We start from the raw sequence: 20836 nt of genomic DNA, 5'->3' as shown, positions 1-20836 counted from the left end.
ATGGCAACCCACTCCAGTATTCTTGCCTGGAAAATCCCATGGACAGAGGAGCCTGGTAGGCTGCAGTCCATGGGGTCACAAAGAGTCGGACACAACTGAGCGACTTCACTTTCTTTCTTTCAAGTGACCATTTTTTGAAAACCACTGTCCAAAGGGAAAGCTGGCCCCAAAACTAGCTCCAGGGGTAGGTCTTCACTCTACATCCAAACCAAACATAGTAATCCCATTCTTTCTGCCAGTGAATAGTCCAAGAATGCAGGCTTAACCAACTGGCATCTGGCACATCCCTGGAATCTCTTGGTTGCTCAAGGATGGATACGTGGCCTAAGGTGGTCCAACTGGACTAAAGAGAAGAAATTTTGTCCATTTTGGGAGATGAAGTCAGTATCTGTCTCTCTCTCTGCCTCTTTCTACCTCTCCCCCTGTCTCCCTCCCTTTCCCCTGACCCTTCTGTCTATGTCTCTCTCTCATCCACTGGTTAACAAAAAAATTAGCACCATGATGGAAGGCAACTTGGGGATAAAAGTAACACAATCTTCTACTTTTGTGTTGTTATAATTCTAAATTGACATAAATTTCACTATGATTTATGCCAAATTTGAGTAGAATTGCTGCTTATAGAATTCCAAATGATACAGAATCTGATAGTCAGTCAGACATGACTTAGTGACCAAACAACAATAACTGGAAAAGGGTACAACCCACTTGAATACTCTCTACAGCAGAATATGTAAATCAATTTGCTTAACACCTATTCTAACCCCTTTCAAGCTTTGAGTACTACAGAGATTGAAAAGAAAAAAAACAAACCCTTTATTTCTCAGATTCCGGTTTTTTTTTCATTTTTTTACTTCCATTCTATTATATTCCGTAACACTCAGAATCCCACTTCTTATCTCCCAAAGCACTTAATATTTATTAACTATCAATCCAGCTAACTTTTATCTGACAAATAATAGGTACTCCCAGACTCCCCTCTAAAAGTCATTTTGGTTCTGCTAATCAGATGCTCTCACACTAGATAATGATTTGGAACAATATTAGAGGAATGGAGACAGACTGGGCATAGGACACCCCTTTTGCTGGAACAAACTGCAACTAAGACAGCATAGTTCTAGATCTAGCAGTTGCACCAACAGCCTCCTGATTCTGCAGCTTCTAAAGCTGCAAAGACAGTGGCATCCTTGAGAGCTCTGTTCTCTGGTGCAGTTTAGAAAGTTTATTCCTAGAAATTCAGCCTGGGTTCATTTCTTCCATTCTCCCAAAGACTCATTAATCTCTCTGGTACCCATTAATAAATCCATTTTCCTTGAACTTGTTATTGTAGATTCTGTTACTTGCCCCCACCAATAAGAACCTGACCAATAAACTGCCCTAAAGATAACACATAATATTTACCATCATATTCCCATAATAACTGACCCTTTCCTTCCTTGTCTTTGCATCAATTCTTCCCTCAGTGTGGAAGGTCCTCCTATATAATCATCCCATTTGCAAAAGTTGCCCACTTCCTCCGTGAAGAGATTTACATAATGAGGAATTAACTACGGAAGAAAGGAAGAAAACCGACTTGACAGAGGAAACTGAACCCTGAAGAGCAGTATGACATCCAGGAGAGAAGGGGCAACGTGAAGGAGAGAGTGTTTCAGGGGTAAAGAGTAACATTCACAAAGGCAATAAAGTATCTCTTGCCACCAAGGACTGACCCTACAAATTCACAACTTGCTAGAGCTGGGAGTGATGCTGTCCCACATACTGAGGTTTGCTTAAAAATTAATATGGATACAAGTGATTTTTACAGTCACTTGCCAGTAATTACAAAGTATAATAACTATGCACAAAAAAATATTATATCAGGGGCTACAGAAGCTAATTCCCAAAGCAGAGATCACAGTCTTCCACTCTTAAAGATTTATAGCGTAAAGGGAAACAAAAACATCTGAGAAGATCCAGGACACAACACAAAATCTAAAAAGTGAAAATTCACATAAACTGTAAAGAAAAAAGGTTCAAGTCACTGGAATATCTAAAAGTAGGTGTACAGATATATACAAAATATATCTAAAAATATTCAGAGAAAATTTTCCTAAAAGAATTCATTAACTCACCAAATATTTACTAAGCATCTACTATATGCTAAAAATTATTTTAGGTACTTGAGGATACAGAGAAGCAAGTAGACAAGGTCCTTGCTTTTATAAGGCTTAAATTCTAACTGAAGGAAAATTGGGAACAAAGGTTTTGAGGACAGGGCTATAAATTAAAGCCCTGGTCATTAGGCTCATTTTCACTCCCCTCCTCTGCAATAATAATGACAGTCAGCATTTACAGAACAATTATTAAGTGCCAGAATCTGCTAAGTACATTACAATTATTATGTCCTGTAATCCTGGTAACAAACCTATGAAGCAGGCACTACTGTTAGTACCACTTTAAGGATAAGGAAACAGAAACTACAGAGGTTAAGTAACTGTGCCCAGATCACAGAGTCCGGAATTGGTAGGCCCACAGGATTCATGGTTAGGTCCGTAGCAAGGGTTTTTAGCTGCTACATAACATAGAGGACAAAATTATCTTTACATGAGATAAAGCTTTGTTAAAATGGGGGCATGGAACTGTTAACATGGCACGAGACTGACCATCTCTGAGGTTTTCTTTTTCCTTATCCCGTAAAATGAAGGAATAGATTCCCTAAGCAAGGGTCACTTTCAGCATCTGTTTCTATAGTTTCAAAAACAATGTCAAAAGGTTTCTAGGTGCCTAGTCCAATTGTTCCTAGTGAAAAGGTACTCTGAAAGCTGACACTATATAGTCCTTAGCCACGGGCTGGGACCCTGTGTTTCCATGCTTTCATTAAGGGGTATATTAGCATCACATTAATTGGCACAAACAGCTGTAGCACAAACCTCCTGCAGGACAGAAGCCTGGCGGCACAGAGAACAAAGGGAAAGGCAGGAAAGCAATGATTGGCTGACCTGGCTCCATCTAGGTCAGGCCTGGCGTTTGGTCCCTCTGCATTTCTAAGTTCTCATGAATGTGGATGCCCAGGCAGCAGCCCAAAGCCTTCCTCATTTCCATCTCAATCTCCAGGAAGAATTACAATGAGAACAAGAGCTATTGAGGCAGAGAACAGACTCTGAATATTAAAGTACACGCTAGGCAGGAGCTAGCAAGGAATAATAAGAGAGGTTCTCCATTAGGACATAACAAAGCACAGCAGTCTATCGTAACTCTACTCACTTACTTGCCATGTAAACTCTGCACCAAACAGTACCTTTTTCCCCATCTTCAGCCACACCACACGGCTTGTGGGATCTTAGTTCCCCTCCCCAAACAGCATCTTTTCAAAGCACTTTTCCAAATCTCTTCTATTACTGTTCACTTCTTCCTAACACTTTGCTTTATTAGGCATCTCCTATACACCAGACTCTGAGCTAGGCCCCAAAGGAATATAATGAATAATGCACAGTCCCCAACATCAGGGAACTAAACCCAATAGGGACAAAAACATACAAAGGAATTCCTGTTATCTGAGGATAGCTAATACCTAAAAATGCCAATTAAGTTAACTGATGAAAGACAAAAATTTCCTAGTAAATAAAAACAAATAAAAATTAGATGAGGCTTTTATCAAGATAAGTATAAAGCAAAATTTTGTAATCTGTAATTTAACAAAATTTAAGCTGTAATCACCACCAAGGTAATTCTTAAACCAAACAACACTGGTCATTTCCCATTTGGCTTTCAGAACACACTGATGAGAGGATCAATTCTGTAAAAGTATTCAAGAGCTTCACCAATTTTTCCCAAGGGTCTCTCTGAATCCTTTGTTACTCAAATCATTTTCCTCTGAGTCTGCTATTATGTCTTTATTCACATTAGTTTTTCCTTCCATTTTAAACTGGTTTAACTTTACCTAATTCTCATTTGTCAATGACATGGGTATGTGTGGTTCAAGCCATTCTCCAGTATAACTTTATTTCAAATTCATAAAATTCTTCATGTTTTGCAGAAATTTCAGCTTTTGTTTTAGAACATACTTGCATCATATTCTTAGATGTTAATTATCCTACCATTAGAAATGTAACTACTGACAAATAGCGTGAGGAGAATAAAGCCGAGGGGTGAGCGACAAAGGGGATGTTTGAGTGGGGACTGATTTTATAAGTGATTGTTTGCCATGGATAACAAATGACCATCAATACATCTAATTATAGTCCAAAGGACAGAATGAGTGCTATGAAAATTCAAAAAAGCTTAATAAATATTTGTTGACAGTGGATAAATTATTTATTCAAAAATTCAGTAAGTTTATTGAGAAGTTTACTTGAGAGCCTACTACATCCCAGACACTGTTCAAGATACTGAGTACACAGCAAGGAACAAAACAAAGTATTACCTGTCTTAGACCTTTTGGGCTGCTATAACAGAATAGCTGATGCTGGGAAAGATGGTTGGATGGCATCACTGACTCAATGGACATGAGTTTGAGCAAACTCCAGGAGATAGTGAAGGACAGGGAAGCCTGGCATGCTGCAGTTCATGGGGTTGCAAAGAGTTGGACACAACTAAGTGACTGAACAACAACAACAGAATACCACGGGTAGCTCAGTGGCGAAGAATCCACCTGCAAAGCAGAAGATCCGACTTTGATCCCTGGGTCAAGAAGATGCCCTGGAGAAAGAAATGGCAACCCACTCTAGTATTCTTGCCTGGGAAATCCCATGGACAGATAAGCCTGGAGGACTACAGTCCACGGGGTCATAAGAGAGTCGGACATGACTTAGCAACTACATAACAACAACAGAATACCACAGACTATGTGGTTTACAAGCAACAGTAATTTATTTCTCACAGTTCTGGAGACTGAGAAGTTCAAAATCAAAGGACCAGAAGGTTCAGTGTTTGGTGAGAACTCTGTACCTGATTCATAGATAGTCATTCTCTCTCACAGAGCAGAAGGGGAGAATAAGGACACTAATCCTATTGTGTCCTCATGACCTCAACCCCTCTTAAAGGTCCCACCTCCAAATATCACCATATTTGGTGTTTGGATTTAACATATGAATTTGGGGGAGACATATACATTCAGTCTATAGCATACCATCAAGGAATTTATAGTCATTAATAAGTATATGAGAACTAAAAGACTACAGGGAAAAAATGGCAGCTCAGTTGATTTAAGCTGAATCTTAAAGAGCAAAGAGCTTTAATAGCATAAAGGAAAAAGGAATTCCAGGCTGAAGGAACAAAGTGATATATGAAAGTGAATAAAATTCAGTCTTTTTAGGGATGGATTAGGGTCAAGTGAGATGAGGCTAAAGAAGTAGATGGGATCATATTGTAAAGTTCCCTGAGTAACAAACTAATTAGCATATTATTCCACCAGCAATGGGGACACATTGATGGGTTTTGAGAAGAATAGTAACAGGATCAGAAAAATTATTCCAGACAGACTAATGGATGAATAAGAGGACAGAAAGACTGGTGGCCAGGACACTAGTTAAGAGCTAATTAAAAACCTAGAGGAAAGATAACTATGGTCTAAACCAGAGCACAGAAGATAGAAAGATAAAAACAAATTTGGAAAAAACTTCAGAGATAAAACTGACAAGGCTTGATAATTCTTGATAATGTGAACTCATTCGTTCAGCAAATATTACAACACTCACTATATTCTGGCACCACATTAAGGTGATGGGGAACAAAGGTGAATGAAAGAGATATGATCTTCGACCCCATGGAGTGGAAAGGCTAGACATAAAACAGTCAGTAAGGATAGAATTACAAGGCATAATAAAAGCCATTACAGGGGCTTCCCTGGTGGCCCAGTGGTTAAGAATTTGCCTGCCACAGCAGGGGACACTGGTTCAATTCCTGGTGTCACAAGATTTCACATGCCACAGGGCAACTAAGCCCCTGGGCCACAACTACTGAAACCTGCACACCCTAGAACCTGTGATCTGCAACGAGAAGCTACTGCAATGAGCAGCCCAAACACTGCAACCAGAGAGTAGCCCCCACTCAGCACAAATAGAGAAAGCCCATATGCAGCAATGAAGACCTAGTACAACCAAAAATAAACAAATAAATTAAAGCTATTACAGAAAGAAACAAAATACAGTAAGAGGATTATAAAGGCGATCTTCTTTAGATCAGATAGGTCCTGGTTCACAGTAGATACCCAATATTTAAAAAGAAGAAAATACTCAATTTTCTTAAAGAAGAAAAAGAGGGGGGAGAAAGAAGCTAGACTTCTGAAGGAAACCAGAAACAGCAGTTAGGGGAAGCATACCAGGGGAGAACAGGTGTGAAGGCCCTGAAGCAAGAAAGACTTTCTCAAACTTTAGGGGATGCCAATCTCTCTGAATCACAACCACTGACGTGGAGAGTTGCACAAGATGAAGTTAGAGAATCAAAAAACAAGGCCAAGTCACTCAAAACCTTAAAACCATGTTTAAGATTTGATATTCGGGAATTCCCTGGCAGTCCAGTGGTTAAGACTCGGCACTTTCAGTGCTTTCACCAGGGCCCAGATTCAATCCTGGTTGGGAAACTAAGATCCCACAAGAAATGCAACGTGGCCAAAAAGAAAAAAAAATTATATTTTTTTCCTAAATAAAATAAAAAGCTTTTACAGGTTTCAAGCACAGAACTCAGTTAAAAGATAATCCAAGGTAGAGACGATAGTAGTCTGGATTAGAGAGGTGACAGCAGAAATGAACAGAGGTAGATGAATTCAAGAAATATACAGAAGTAAAATTAACAAGGTTGGGAGTGCAGTTTTCCATATGAAGGAAAGAAAAGAAGGTGGTGTCAGAGATGAATCTTAAATTTCAGGTTTGAGCAACCAAAAAACAAAAATCCCACTTAGTAAGACAGTGGTAACTGGAAGAGGACCAGGTTTATGAAAAATGACCAAGAATGTAGTTTAGAGCATATTAAGTAGGAGATCTTATAAGACTCCAAAGTAGAAATATCAAGCAGGCAATCGAATACAAGGATCTAGAATTAAGGAGAGAAGTTTAAGCTAGAGGTATCTGGGAAAATAGGGAAGCTGTGATCATATATACAGTATTCAAAGGTAGGACAATGAATGAAATCAAGTAGAAAGAGAGTACAGTGTAAGAGAAGAGGATCTCTCCCTTGAGGAATTGCAACATTTAAAGTCAACACTGTAGAAAAAGGCAACAAAATAAAGGGAGGAATGGTCAGAGGTAGGAGACAAACAAGGACAGTGATATCACAGAAGCTAAAAGAATATTTTTAAAGTGGGAGTAATCAATGAAATAAACATATTGAGAGGTCCAGAAAGATAAGAACGAAAAGGAAATTCCATGGCTGCTAACAACACAAAAGAGGGCCATGCAGGCACTGTGAGCCTCTTGATGAAAGAACACGCCAACACACAAAGTGGTCACGCAAAACAAAACAAAAAACCTGAATTTTATCAAGCCTCTAGAGTCTAACTTATAAGTAATATATAGGACCAAGGAACTTCCTAAACTGTAACAGGATGATGCAAAATGCAGAGAGTGAGAAACTAAATAGGACAACTGGTTTCTTCAACAAATATTCTGAAAGGGGGGGGGGGAAGAGACTGAGAGGGAATTTAGAAATTAAAGATAAATGAAATATCAGCCAATCTCTCTGTGTAGCCTTTATTTCAAACTACTAAAGAAAAAAAAAAATGATTTCTGCACCACAACAGAACATTTTGACGACATTAAAGGATTATGGGAAGGGAGGTGGCATATGTGTGGTTATGGTTTTGGAGTGGTTTGCTTTTTTCTTTCTTAAGTAAATCTGGCACCGTACAGATCATTATGGACTTTAGCACAAGCAGTTATGATAAGGTGGTGGGGACAGAAACAGAGTGGAGTAGGCTGCCAAGTAAATAGGAGGTGAGGACTTAGAAGCAGAAGTTGTAAACAGCTATTTAAAGAAGACTAGCTTTGAAAGAGAGCAAAGATAGTGCTTAGCTGAAGGCTGACATGGGATCTCAGGAGCACTACTGTGTGGTGGAGAAGAAAACTGTTTTCCTTTAAATAAAACATTTGAATACTACTTATGATAACTCTAAAAAGCAAAACGTAACAAGATAATGAAGTGAGGTTTCTAAGACAGGACCACAGGAATCTAAAAGCATACAAAGGATCAGATCTTTCCTTGAAAGAGAATCACTTCCTTCATAAAGAAAGGAATGGGTTCAAGTTTAAGTAGATTCTCAAATTCAGAAGTAGGAATATACAGCTTCTATTTTATCTATTCTTTTTATTTATTCTATTTTGTGATAAATGAGACAAAGTTGGGGGGGGGGGGTGGAGCAGAGAAGTGAAAGCACAAAGAGAAAGTGACAGGTAGAGACTGAAGGGAGAACTGAAGATAACCCTGAAGAAAAGCGGCTATTTCCAGATTTAGAAAATGCGGTGGGCGAGGCGGGGAATAGGCTTTTGGAAATGGGAAATAAGTCAGTTGAACAGACCAACTCCCAAACAAATCAATAAAAGAAAAACTGTGGTGGTATTTTCAGTTTCCAAATATTAAATCCTATCAAGAGCCTATTAGGTATACATATCACTGATTCAGCAATTTCACTGATTAGAATTTATTCTAAAGAAATAAACTCTGAAAGTAGAAAGCTATATATAATGTTACTGATAAAATTAGTGTAATTTATAACAAGGAAAAAACTTAAATGACTGTGATGGTTAGTTTTTATGTGTCAACTTAACTAGCCTACAGTATCCAGTAACTCAATTAAATACTAATCTAGGTGCTGCTGTATTTTATAGGTATTTCACAGATTACCTAGTAAACATCTACATTCAGCTGACTTTAAATAAAGGAGATTATTCTTCATAATATGGGTGGGCTTCACTCAAAAAAAAGGACTTAAGACCAGAACTGGGGTTTCCATGCTAAGGAATTCTACTAGTTCTGTTTCTCTGGTAGAACACTTACCAACACAATGGTTTTAGGCAAATTATGGAATATCATCTTAAATTTTATAATGGATACTAAGGTGTAACATGGGGGAAATGTTTACTATAAGAAAAAAAGGCAAACAACAAATGTAGGTCTATATTGTGATTATAATTATGTAAGTATGTTTACATACAGAAAAAAAGAAAACAAAAAAGTTCATTTATTTGACTGATGGAATTGTGTCTGAATTTTAAATTTATTAACAGTGTTACAAAAGTTGGTTAAACAGAGCTCTGTTATTTTTAATTGATGAAAGTAATGTATATGTTAAGCCTTATTAGAATTATTTGGCACTATAAAGAAACGAATACAAAACCACTGCCTGGGATAACACTAAGAAAGAAAAAAAAGAATATTCTGGAAAGCAAATATGCCTAAAAGGGCCTTAATTCAATACCATTTTTCAGTAACATAATTCCTTAACTCAAATAAAAGGAAGAAAGACCCAGAATGGCAAAGTAGCTGGAGATCCCCTTAAGAATTTTCCACATACTTACTGAGCATCAGGGCATACGTTCAACTTTGACTCAGGTCAAAGGTGTTTGTACTGGGCAGCTAAATATTTAACATAGTGAGGTTTCCTCTCTCCTGGCCTCTCCCAACACCAATGAAAGGATTCTTGCCTATTTGCTAAACTTGAATAAAGAAGTCATATGCACTTCAGTTTGAATGCTGGCTCCACTCTTACTCATTCAGTCAAAAACATTTACAGAACAGCTACTATATATTAGGAACTGCGTCTACAACAGAGAGCAAAAAAAAAAAAAAAGATACTTTTTATTTTAAGGAAACAGGTACTATGTTAGAATTCTTTCTCTTCAGAAAAATGATTCTCTGGAGAGCAGGGTCTAGTAGGCAGACATTAATCAAATAATGCCAAAGAGTAACACGTCAGATTATGGATGCTTCCCAGGTAGTTCATTGGTAAAGAATCCCCCGCCAATGCAGGAGACACAGGAGATATGGCTTCGACCCCTGGGTTGGGAAGATCCTCTGGAGTAGGAAATGGCAACCCACTCAGGTATTCTCGCCTGGAAAATTCCATGGACAGAGGAGCCAGTCCATGGGGTTGCAAAGAGTCGGACACGACTGAGCGACTAAGCACACACGCACACACCTAAATACATACTACTTGTCTCCAGGCCACAGGAAACGGGACTTTCAAAAGTCTATCACAATGAAATTTTAACCCTTTGCTCACCCACTTTCTATTTTGTTTTCAATTACTTTGCAGATTACATATAGATAACGTCTTGAACTGACCAAGCAAAATCTACCCAGATACCAAATAAAAATCTCAGAATCTGGACTGGCCAGATAATTCCAGATGGGAAAATAATTTTAAATATAAGAAATTGTTATAAAATAATAATTCTTCAAAAAGTTATAGGGGAACTAAGAGTCCTCCCAACTATACCAAGTCCCTTTCTAACCATGCCACAGCCTGGAAATAAAAATTTTGCTCTGCTAGCCCATGGAGAATTGTTTCCACAGTGAAACACTATTACTGATAGACTATGGGGATCAGCGACTATTTTACTAAGTAGTAAAAGTGAGAACGGGGAAGAGGAGGAGAGAAGGTAAAAACAAACAACAAACAAAATTAAAATTAAAAAAAACAACAGTCATAAAATAATTGAACTAAGAAGCTGACATCAAATTTAATACATCTATATCACAGCTAAGGAAAACTGAGGCTCAGGATGGTTAAGTGACTTGCCATAGTTACACAGTAATAATTATAAACATGTCTTTAAATCCCAACTTGATCTACTTCTAAAATTCCTCATCTGTAAAATGAGTATAGAACAGTATCACTCTTACAGGATTATTCTGAGGAGTAAATAAAAAATCAAATGTAAAGTATTTAGCACTATCCCCAGTAAAAGGTCGGTTATAACAAGGCTGAGGGTGATGATTTGTTCCTGATGTCATTTATCCTCAATATACAATGAGATTGGGGGTAGAAGGTGGCTGAGAAACAGGGACTTCACCATCCCAAACTCACTTTTTAAAAAGATCAGAAGGGAGTAGATGAAATGCTACCTATTATTGGTTATCTTTGTACAATAAAACTCTGACATTTCTTGTTGTCTTTGTTTTACCTTTTATTCTGTATTCTCCGTATTTTCTGCAAGAATCATGTATTACTTTCATAATAAAAGAAACACAAGTATTTTAAAAACAAAGGGATCTGAGTAAAGACAATCAAACTGGAGGAGTAACTATCTGATACTATTTTAGCTTGCTGGACCCTGGTTACCAACTCCTGGTGGAAAAAATATATATCTTTTTAAACGATAAAGGAAAATCCCAGAAAATGCCCACAGAATCTTAAGAGCTAAAAGTACTTTAATAGGTCACTTAGTCCAAACTCCCAACTAATAGCTAACATGAGTCAAGCACTTTACAGCTTATGAATTGCTATGCATTTATCTACGGAGCTCACCTGATCTCCCTTAAAAGTATAAGACAGCTAGTCTTATTGGAAAAAGTGTATCAGAAAAAACATGCACTCGAGTCAGGACCAGTCCTCAAACCACAGTTGTGCTGTATAGCCTCAGGTATTTCAATTAACCTCTGTTTTCACTTCTATAAAATGGACATAAAATAATACCTGTCTAAGCTAACCCAGGGAGCTGTTTAAAGAATAAAGTGAGATAACATTAGTGAAAGTACTTTGTACACTATCCAAAAGGCCGTTCATCATCTGGGCCTTGCCTTCCTGTCCTTTCTTACCACTCCCACTTCGCACCCCATCCTCTAAGTGTACTACATTACTCAGGGTTCCCCAAATTATGCTCTCAAGCCTCCTAATCCTCATACTGCTCTCTTTCAGGAAGGTTCTTTCCCTTCTCTTTCTACCCCTCCCCCGCTGCCTTGGTTAACCCCTGCTTATCTCTCAAAATCCAATTTAGATTCCACTTCCATTGAGAAGGCTTGCCAAGCCATCCCTATTTCAGGTGAAGTAGATGCCTTTCCTCTGTCTTCACATACCACCAGTATACATACCCATGTGTCATTTTTTTCTCAATATAGTACAATTGTCTACAGACATGTTTGGTTCTCAACTACAAATTTAAAGGTAGGCACAGGTTACAATCTGTTTCTTCAGAGCCCATGACAATGCCTGATGCATAATATGTGTTTAGCAAATACATGGATTTTAGATGACAATTGGAGAAGGAAATAGCAACTCACTCCAGTATTCTTGCCTAGAGAATCCTGCAGACAGAGGAGTCTGGTGGGCTGCTGTCCATGGGGTCGCACAGATTCAGACATGACTGAAGCGACTTAGCATGCATGCATGCACTGGAGAAGGAAATGGCAACCCACTCCAGTATTCCTGCCTGGAGAATCCCAAGGACAGAGGAGCCTGGTGGGCTGCCATCTATGGGGTCGCACAGAGTTGGACAAAACTGAAGCAACTTAGCAGCAGCAGCAGATGACAATTAAAACAGTTTTCATACAGTAAGTACAAAAGACATTTACACAAAATATAAGGCAGTACTTTTCAAATTTGGCTGCATATCAGAATCATCTGTAAATTTTCAAGAATAAGGATTCCAGGAGACTTTGCTTAAATAGACCTGAGATACAGTCCAGGCAACTGTATTTTTTTTTTCACATCTTCACAAGTAGTTCAAGTACATAGCCAAAACTAAAAACCACTGTTATATATAATAGACATAAATAGTAATCACAAAATTACAACAATTGTACCTAACATCTATATAACTTAACATCTTACAATTCATTTTCACATATTCATTTAATCTTCACAACAACCCTGTAAGTTAGGTATTATTTTTATTTTCCAAATGAAGAAATAGAGGCCTAAATAAGTGTCCGAGTAAGTCTTTGCCTAACTTCAAATATAGTGCTTTTCTTTCTACATCTATCTCCTTCCCTAGAAAAATTATAAATAATATTAATATACAAAGTACTGTGAGACAAGAGTTAAGATGAGGAAGCCATCAATCCCTTTGTGCAAATCAGAGAGAGAATGAGAAAAGCTAAACCATGAAGATACGGGCAGGCAGACAAAGGTAGAGGCTACACATATACTGTCATTTATCATCCCCGAAGATTCAAAAGGCAGATTCTATAAAGGAGAAGAATGTTCTTGCCAGCCTCAGTACTTACACAAAGTGAAAGGGAAAGGGACCTTGCAGAGGACTGGAAGTGGAAAAGTGGAAGAAGCAAGCCCCATAAATAAGACTGAATTTCCCAGTGCTGCATGCAAACTACCACACACCATCTCCATGAATAAAAGCCAAAACATAATGGAGTTTTTTAAATTAAGACTTAGATCAATTTTAGAGAATTAATCAATACCAAATAAAATCATATTTATGACGGATCAATGAGCCTCTGGTTCTTTTCTGACTTATTACTACACTACTCCTAGAGAGGGGATAATCTAGAGGATCCTGACACACAGATTTCTCCCATCTCAAAGACTAGATGAGTGGAGGAAGTTATTTATATGAGATAAAGCTTAACACTAAAGCAGAAAAATGTATTGCACTATGTTAATAAATTTACATTGGCAAAGGAAAAACAAATATTCAGGCACAAGTGACTCAGAATACAGATAAAGTCTGATCTCTCAACTTCAATGAAAAAGTGTTATCCTATAAGTCTGCAATATCATGATCATATGGCAGACTTTTATCAGCAATTATTTTTTTTGTGGTTCAAACCATGGACTTCAGTCAGGATTTTCTTAGTGAGACGAGGGTAAGAGTCTAGAGAGCAATCTAAAAGGACATTTCTAGTGCCCCAAAGTTTAGCCTCATAGAGTTTAAAAGGCCATTGCCTTTTATGATATAGTGGCAAAAATAAAGAAAACACATTTAGATTTTTAAAACGTAGTTTCAAATCAATATTTAGTTATTTCCTAATGATATGCCTTTGAGTAAGACAATATCTCTATGATACTAACTCATAAAACAGAAATATCTGTCTCATAGATGGCTGTTGTGAAGCTGAATAAAAAGCACCAGGGAAGGATGTTATTCTTTTCCCTAATCATGATAAACATAAATGCATGTAAATCTTTCTTCACCAGTCGTTCTATGCACAAAGAAAGCAGGCTAAATGAAGAAAAAAATTTTAACTTTCACAGCAATAAACTTACAAAACATTCCTAAAATCTGCCACACAGAAAAATTAAAGCAGCTGGAATAACGAACACGACACACAACTGCTTGTATCAGGTGGATATGGACTGGAACTGAGGTCTGTCACTTTCAGCAAAACCTTGAACAAGATCCCTTCACCAGTCTAAGCCAAGCCTCCTTACCGATGAAATGGAGATACTAGCAATCATCTTACAGGTTCATTTTGAAGACTGGAAAAAATATCTCGCCTGGTATCTGGTACAGTGTGGTCTGCAACCTTTTTTGGCATGAAGGACTGGTTTCATGGAAGACAATTTTTCCACAGAAGTGGGGTGTTCAGGATGATTCAAGTACATTACATTTATTGTGGACTCTTTCTATTATTATTACCTCAGCTCCATCTCAGATCATCAGACATTAGATCCCAGATGTGGACCCCTGGGTTGGAGACCCCTGCTAGTTGTTCAATAATGTAAACTGCTGTTAATAAGTTTACCACAATCTAACAACTAGCTAACAAATCATACTTTTCAAAAGTGTTTTTATATTCAATATTTTTTTAGTTGCTTCATAAACCTGTAAGCCAATCATAGCAGCTGTTACTATCCTGATTTTACAGTTAGAACCAAAGGCACAGAGATAAAATAATTTAAATAAAGTCATGCAGTAATATCAAGACTAAATTAAGGTCTCCTGACTTTCTCTGGGTTTCACTAACACCCACCCAAAATAATAACATTAGTCCTAAGGAATTAAAATGAAACTGTGTATTCTTTTTGATAAACTTAAACTTTTCTCTCTATTATTAAAAAAAAAGAAGGTTTTTTTCCCTCAGATCTCAAATTAGCAAATGCTGATTCTACCTTGATTTTTGTTTTAGTTTTCCCCAATAAAGCTGCCAACCTCTTAACTAAAAGATGTTTAAGGTCTGCTTATCAAAATGATGCTTGTTTGATCAACTTAAATTTAGAAAGGCACCTTTCTCCCATCTTTATGAGTATACATCACTTTATCCCTCCATTTAACTCCTTCATTTCCATACTTATTATATAATGTTGTAATATCTTTAATTGCATAAGGACTTGAACCACATCCTATGTATATCTGTCCCAGCATGGGACCCAGCACATGGTAGAGAAAGACTCAACAAGTGTTTATAAATAAAGAATAATAAACGAAGCCAATCTCCCAGAGGGAAGTTAGAAAAAGAGAAAATTGGATATGGTATCTTACGGCTAATAAGAAAGTGAAAGAAACAAAACACTTTAAGAGCTTCACAAGGAAGAGAAACCTTTGTGTGGAGTCAAACAGGTCCTTGTATGGCTTTAAGTTATCACTAGAGAAAGACAAAAACCACAGGAGATCCGGAAGAGACAGTTTCAAGTTAAAAGGTTCAAAAGTTAAGGTGCTTACTTAAACTTGTAAAACTAAGTCCAACCCCGGCCTAGGATATTTCAGCTGCAGTTTTCAGATCCTGAGAAAAAAGAACAAAAGAAGAAAAAATCATGCAGATTCTGGTGGAGAAAAACAGAAGTAAAAGGGGGGGAAAAGCTCAATCTATTGATAAAATAAATCCCCCAAAATGTTGGAATCCATTTGAATTTGCATACTGGAGTGAGGTTCCTCATCCTACTGAAAACTATTCTTGAATAAACCCCAATGCAGCAGCTGGCAGTAAATAGAGTTAAATCATTTTTATATTATTCATTCAATAAATAGTTGAATGCCTGCTATATGCAGTCACTATTTTAGCCCCTGGGATTATAGAAGTAAATAAAACAAAATTCTCTGCTTTCAGGAAGCTTTCAATTAAGTGAGAAAAACAGATGCTATGAAATGGAATGAAACAGAATAGGATGGAATGGAATGAAACTGAACAGAATGGAACAGATGGGATGGAATGGAACGGAAGGTCAGGCACTTTGTGCTGTGGAAGAAAAAGGAGGCAGGGAGAAAGGAAGCAGGGAGGGAGGTGGCAAGGTAATGGTCTTATTAAAGACCTTTTAAAGACCTTATTAAAGATCTTTTAACCCAGTGGTTCTCAAACTTTGGCAAGTATCAGAATCACGTGGACGATTGTTAAATATCTGGGGTCCCCAACCCTAGTTTTTCATCTGTACGTCTGGAATGGGACAAATAATTTTCAAGTCCAACAAATTCTCAGATTGTATTGATGATCCTGGTGCAGGGACTACACTTGGAGCTAAAATTATTCTAACCCAAAGAATTAGGTAATCTCAAACTCAAGGGCCTTGATTTGCTTTCTTCACTCATATATTCATTTCAAACACTTATTCAGTGCCAGAAACTTGCAAGGCACTAAGACTAAAGAGATCCTGCCCTCAAATAATTCACAGGTTAATATTTGCAACAGTGTGATAAAGTCAAAAAAATTTGCAACAAAGCACTATAAAGATCTATAAGAGTGAAACTGTACATAAGCCCGAGAATGGAAAAGCAATTCATTATACGGAGACAGTAGGAGGAAAAACTAAGGGACTGCTTCCCAGAAAGGGCTTCCCTGGTGGCTCAGATGATAAAGAATCTGCCTGCAATTCACGGAGACCTGGGTTGGATCCCTGGGTCGGATCCCTGGGTCAGGAAGATCCCTTGGAGAAGGAAATGGCAATCCACTTCAGAATCATAGCCTGAAGAATTCCATGGACAGAGCAGCCTCATGGGCTACAGTCCATGGGGTCACAAAGAGTCAGACACAACTGAGTGACTAACACTTTCATTTTTCTCCCAGAAGTACAAGTGCTTCTCCATAAGCAGGTGCAGGATGGCATTTCTGGCAGAAAGAATAGCACATGCAAAAGCAGAGATGAAAAGAGGGTGGCAAGGAAGTTGTAAAAAGTGAGGCTGCAAAGGCAGACAGTACTCTAATTTCTGAGAGCTGCTTATTCATGTCAAAAAGTTTAAAATTTTATCTTTAGGCAATGACTAGTCAGGAGTCGGGATAGATGACTGGGCTTTGTTTTACAAAGATCTCTCTGGATATATAGTGCCTTCCTTTTAGAAATATTTGGACTACCTGATGTGAAGGGCCAACTCACTGGAAAAAGACCTTGATGCTGAGAAAAACCAAAAGCAAAAAGAGAAGGGGACTGCAGAGGATGAAATGGTTAGATAGCATCACTGACTCAACAGACATGAATTTGAGCAAACTCCGGGATACAGGAGAGAACAGAGGAGCCTAGTCTAGCATGCTGCAGTCCATGGGAGTTGCAAAGAGTCAAACACATTAGCGACTGAACAACCACCACCTTTTAGAATGCAGTCCTTCCTCCAAATTTAACACAGGGCCTCATACCATGTGCTTAGTAAATGTATACTGAATGGAGTATACATTCAAAAAAGCTCTTTGTCAAGTGCTACCTCACAGAAGAGAGGCAGGTCACTACCTTCCTTGCAGGACTCACTGTGACCAGGACGAGACTTGTAAAACAGGTCCAGCAGCCTCAATAACTGCACACTACTCTCGGTATAGCTGGAGTAGAGACTAGGGAAGGCCTTCATTGTTTACAGGCCTACCTCACCCACTAGACTTTGAGCGCTCTGACAGACAGGGAATGTCTTAATAGATTCTGAATCCCCATAGCCCTAGCAGGAGACCTGAAACACAGTAGCTCTCCAGACTCCAGTAATGTTGGGTAAATGAATGACTGAACAAGCAAATTTACCAGACAGACCCATGAGCTAACTGGATAAGCTTCATGGAATGTTTCATGATCTACCATTCAAAAATCCTTTTTTTTTTTTTTGCCACTTTATTTTAATTGAAGGATAACTGCTTTACAGAATTTTGTGGTTTTCTCTCATACATCAACAAGAATCAGCCATAGGTATACCCATGTCCCCTCCATCCTGAACATCCCTTCATCTCCCTCCCCATCCCAACCTTCTTGATTGTCACAGAGCCCCTGTTTCAGTTCCTGTTCCAATTTCCCCTGTTCAGTTACAATACACACGGTATTGTAAATTTCCATGTTACTCTCTCTATACATCTCACCCTCTTTTTTGAGAAGTAGAGTTTCTAGTTAAGGTGAGGTGGATTTCATATGCACCTGATTCAGGATTTTCCAAATAGGAACAACAACAAAAACAATGTTAACAAGTACTGTAGTATAAATCCTACCAAGCCTCTGAGGGATTCAATGAGAAAGTTTTGCCTGAAAGGAGTATGGGGGTCGGTGCCAGCAAAAGCTTCATGGGAGGTTTGGTTTGGCTGGCGGGGGGGGGGGGGGGGGGGGGGGGTGCTTCAGTAAAGCCTTTAAAACTAAGTAGCACAAAAGCAAACAAGCAAACTCCTGGACCTTTAAAACTGGAAGTGACCTGCTCAAGGTCACAAAGGAAGTAGAAGTCATAAGGTAAGACTAGTGAGATATTTGTGTACTATCACCTCCTCTTTTCCCCTGACAAAGTATAGACAGGGCACAAAGACACAGTAGGCAAGATGAATGATTTTTCTAGGAACAACTCTTAAAGGTTAGACTAGTGACTTCAAATTTTTATTGGTAACCACACTACTAACCCTTCTCATCACCTTTCACAGTACTGGGGGGAAAAGCCTAAGACAGTTATTCAAAGGGCTGAATAAACAAAAAGCACTTTGCTCTCAACACCCAAAACTTCTCAAGTATTCTTCCAAAACACTCCCAGCAATGTTTGCTGTGAAAATATTCAAGACAGTAAAGGCTATAATAATCACGTCTTTTAAACTGGAGTAAGAAACATAAAGTAACTCCATATCTCGTCTCCTCGTGTTTTAACGCCACAGGTTAAGAGTATTCCCGGGGTGGGGGAGGGGCGGCATAAGTCAAGCACTGTCCACTCGTATTTTTCAAGGAGTTCAACTCTATAGATGATCCCCACGGCCAGGACAAAGGTGACTTTTCTCGTGCACAATGAACCTGTCGCCGCCTTGCTAGGTCCCCCTACGCTGTCCAGAGTTAGGATCCGAGGACCGCAAAGTTCAGGAGGCAGTCGCTCCCGGAGCCGGACCTGCGAGGTCTCCCCTCCGCTGACTTCCCCTGGGTCTCTGGGTCCCCAGGCGTCAGAGACCGCGGCCGCGCGTTAACTACACAGGCAGCCTTTGTTGGTACGAGAGAAACGGCCAGCCTCGCAAGAGACGCCCCCGCCTTCCCTCACCTGGCGCCCGCATCCGCCCGGCCGCGGCGGGGAATGAATGGGTCCCGGAACCCCCACCCCGCGCCTCCCCCACCCCGGCGCCGCAGCCCCGCAGCCCGCGACGCCAGGGGTACCGGGCGGGAGGCCGGCTCTCACCGTCCGCGCTTGTTCGGCTCGACTCGGCTCCTCCTCCTTCTCCACCCCGGTGACCGCGGCCGAGCCGCGTAGTGAGCGCTCGAGTGTGCGCAAGGGGCCGCTTCACTTTCTCCCGCCCGCCGCCGCCGCCGCCGCCGCCGCCGCCGCTCGCTCGGCTTCTCCCCACCCGCTCGTGCTGGGGAGTCCCCTCAGGACAGGGCGAGGATAGGGGGGCCGGTCAGCGACCGTGGCTGGAGTCGGGGAGGCGGAGGGACCTAGGCGACGCGGTTGAGGGGGGCGCTTGCTCAGAGGGGTGAGGAGCTCGGGTGGCCTTGGGGGAGGAGGTGGAGAGACAGAGAGTTCTTTGAGGGGCTCTCGAGAGCGAGGACTGCGTGAAAAAGGGGGTAAAAGTATGAGGGGAAAAAGCGTCTGGGGCAGGTCGGCAGAGTCGTCCTGAGGAAGGCGCTACAGACGAGCAGAGGGGGAAGAGGGTGTGGGGGCGAAACCGTGAGGGGCCGTCTACGGTGCTGCCCACACCTTGGACTCCAGCTGCAGCGGCCGCTGAGCCGCCTCCCCCACCTCAGCCGAGCTATTGTACGCTGCTGGCCGGGCGGACCGCCTCGCCCACCGGCCCCCGCCCCTCCCCCGTGAGGCACAGGCGCCGGCGGAGCCCCGGCCCGCCCCACCTCCCGCAGGTGGGAGGGGGCGGGGAGGGCAGGACGACGCACGTGAGCCAGGCCAACCCAGGCGTGGGGGCGGGGGAAGGCCAGCTCCTGGAATGACGTCATCGGCGCATGACGCCAGAGACTGGGGAAAGCGCCCGGCTGCCGCGTGACGTCATTGCGCTCGCGTCTCTCCTCAGACTGCGCAAGGTCTACTGCTTCGGGCTCTTTCCAGGCGGAAGGCTTTGGGACGGTTTCAGGGTTGTTAATGGTATCGTCATGGTCGAAGAGTACGGCTCACCCCCTAGTCTTATGGTCCTCTCCGCATCCAAGCGCTGAATTTGGAAACTACACCATCTCCTATGACCTCAGAGCCAGACGTTTATTATACTGGATTTTTTTTTTTTTCGTTCGGGGGGCTCGGTCGGAAGGAGGCAAAGAAATGGAAATGGAGGTTTCAATTGTTGTTACTGACAGAAAAAGAATGGGCTTCTTTTCCTAGTTTTTCCCTATGAAGGAGGCTGCATTCGACGCAAACCTTTTGCCTGAGCTCGGATTCTGTTTCCCAGTGCCGCCTCTATTTTCTAGTGCAGTGTTTGCATACCCGCTCTGTGCCTCAGATTCCAAAGGACCAAAACTGAAACGTTTAACAGTAGCGAGGAAGGGTTTGGAATCAGATTACTTTGTTTCAAATTTCAGCTATACAAATGTTAGTGATACGACTTTAGCATTTCTAAGCCATAGTTTCTCTGTAAGTAGTACCTGTGTATCCTTCTTTCCGTTAATAATAGTTTA

General features: G+C 40.4%; 1 protein-coding gene across 4 annotated transcripts in view; it reads right to left on the bottom strand.

Moving 5' to 3' along the window:
* PAK1 (p21 (RAC1) activated kinase 1) overlaps positions 1-20034 on the bottom strand; it is a 161352-nt gene extending 141318 nt beyond the window's left edge. For 2 of the 4 annotated variants that reach the window (XM_043451523.1, XM_043451526.1), the window contains exons 1-2: positions 19401-20034; positions 15528-15588 (exon numbers count right to left, since the gene is read on the bottom strand). The gene's annotated coding sequence lies outside the window, so the exon portion shown is untranslated. The remainder of the gene's footprint in view (positions 1-15527; positions 15589-19400) is intronic. The other 2 variants (XM_043451524.1, XM_043451527.1) reach the window with 1 other exon arrangement.
* Between the last annotated feature and the right edge of the window lie 802 nt (positions 20035-20836).

Source organism: Cervus canadensis, chromosome 29 (assembly GCF_019320065.1).
Source record: "Cervus canadensis isolate Bull #8, Minnesota chromosome 29, ASM1932006v1, whole genome shotgun sequence".
Taxonomy (NCBI): Eukaryota; Metazoa; Chordata; class Mammalia; order Artiodactyla; family Cervidae; genus Cervus; species Cervus canadensis.
The sequence above is the reverse complement of the archived record's forward strand: the minus strand, read 5'-3'. Positions and strand labels throughout refer to the sequence as shown.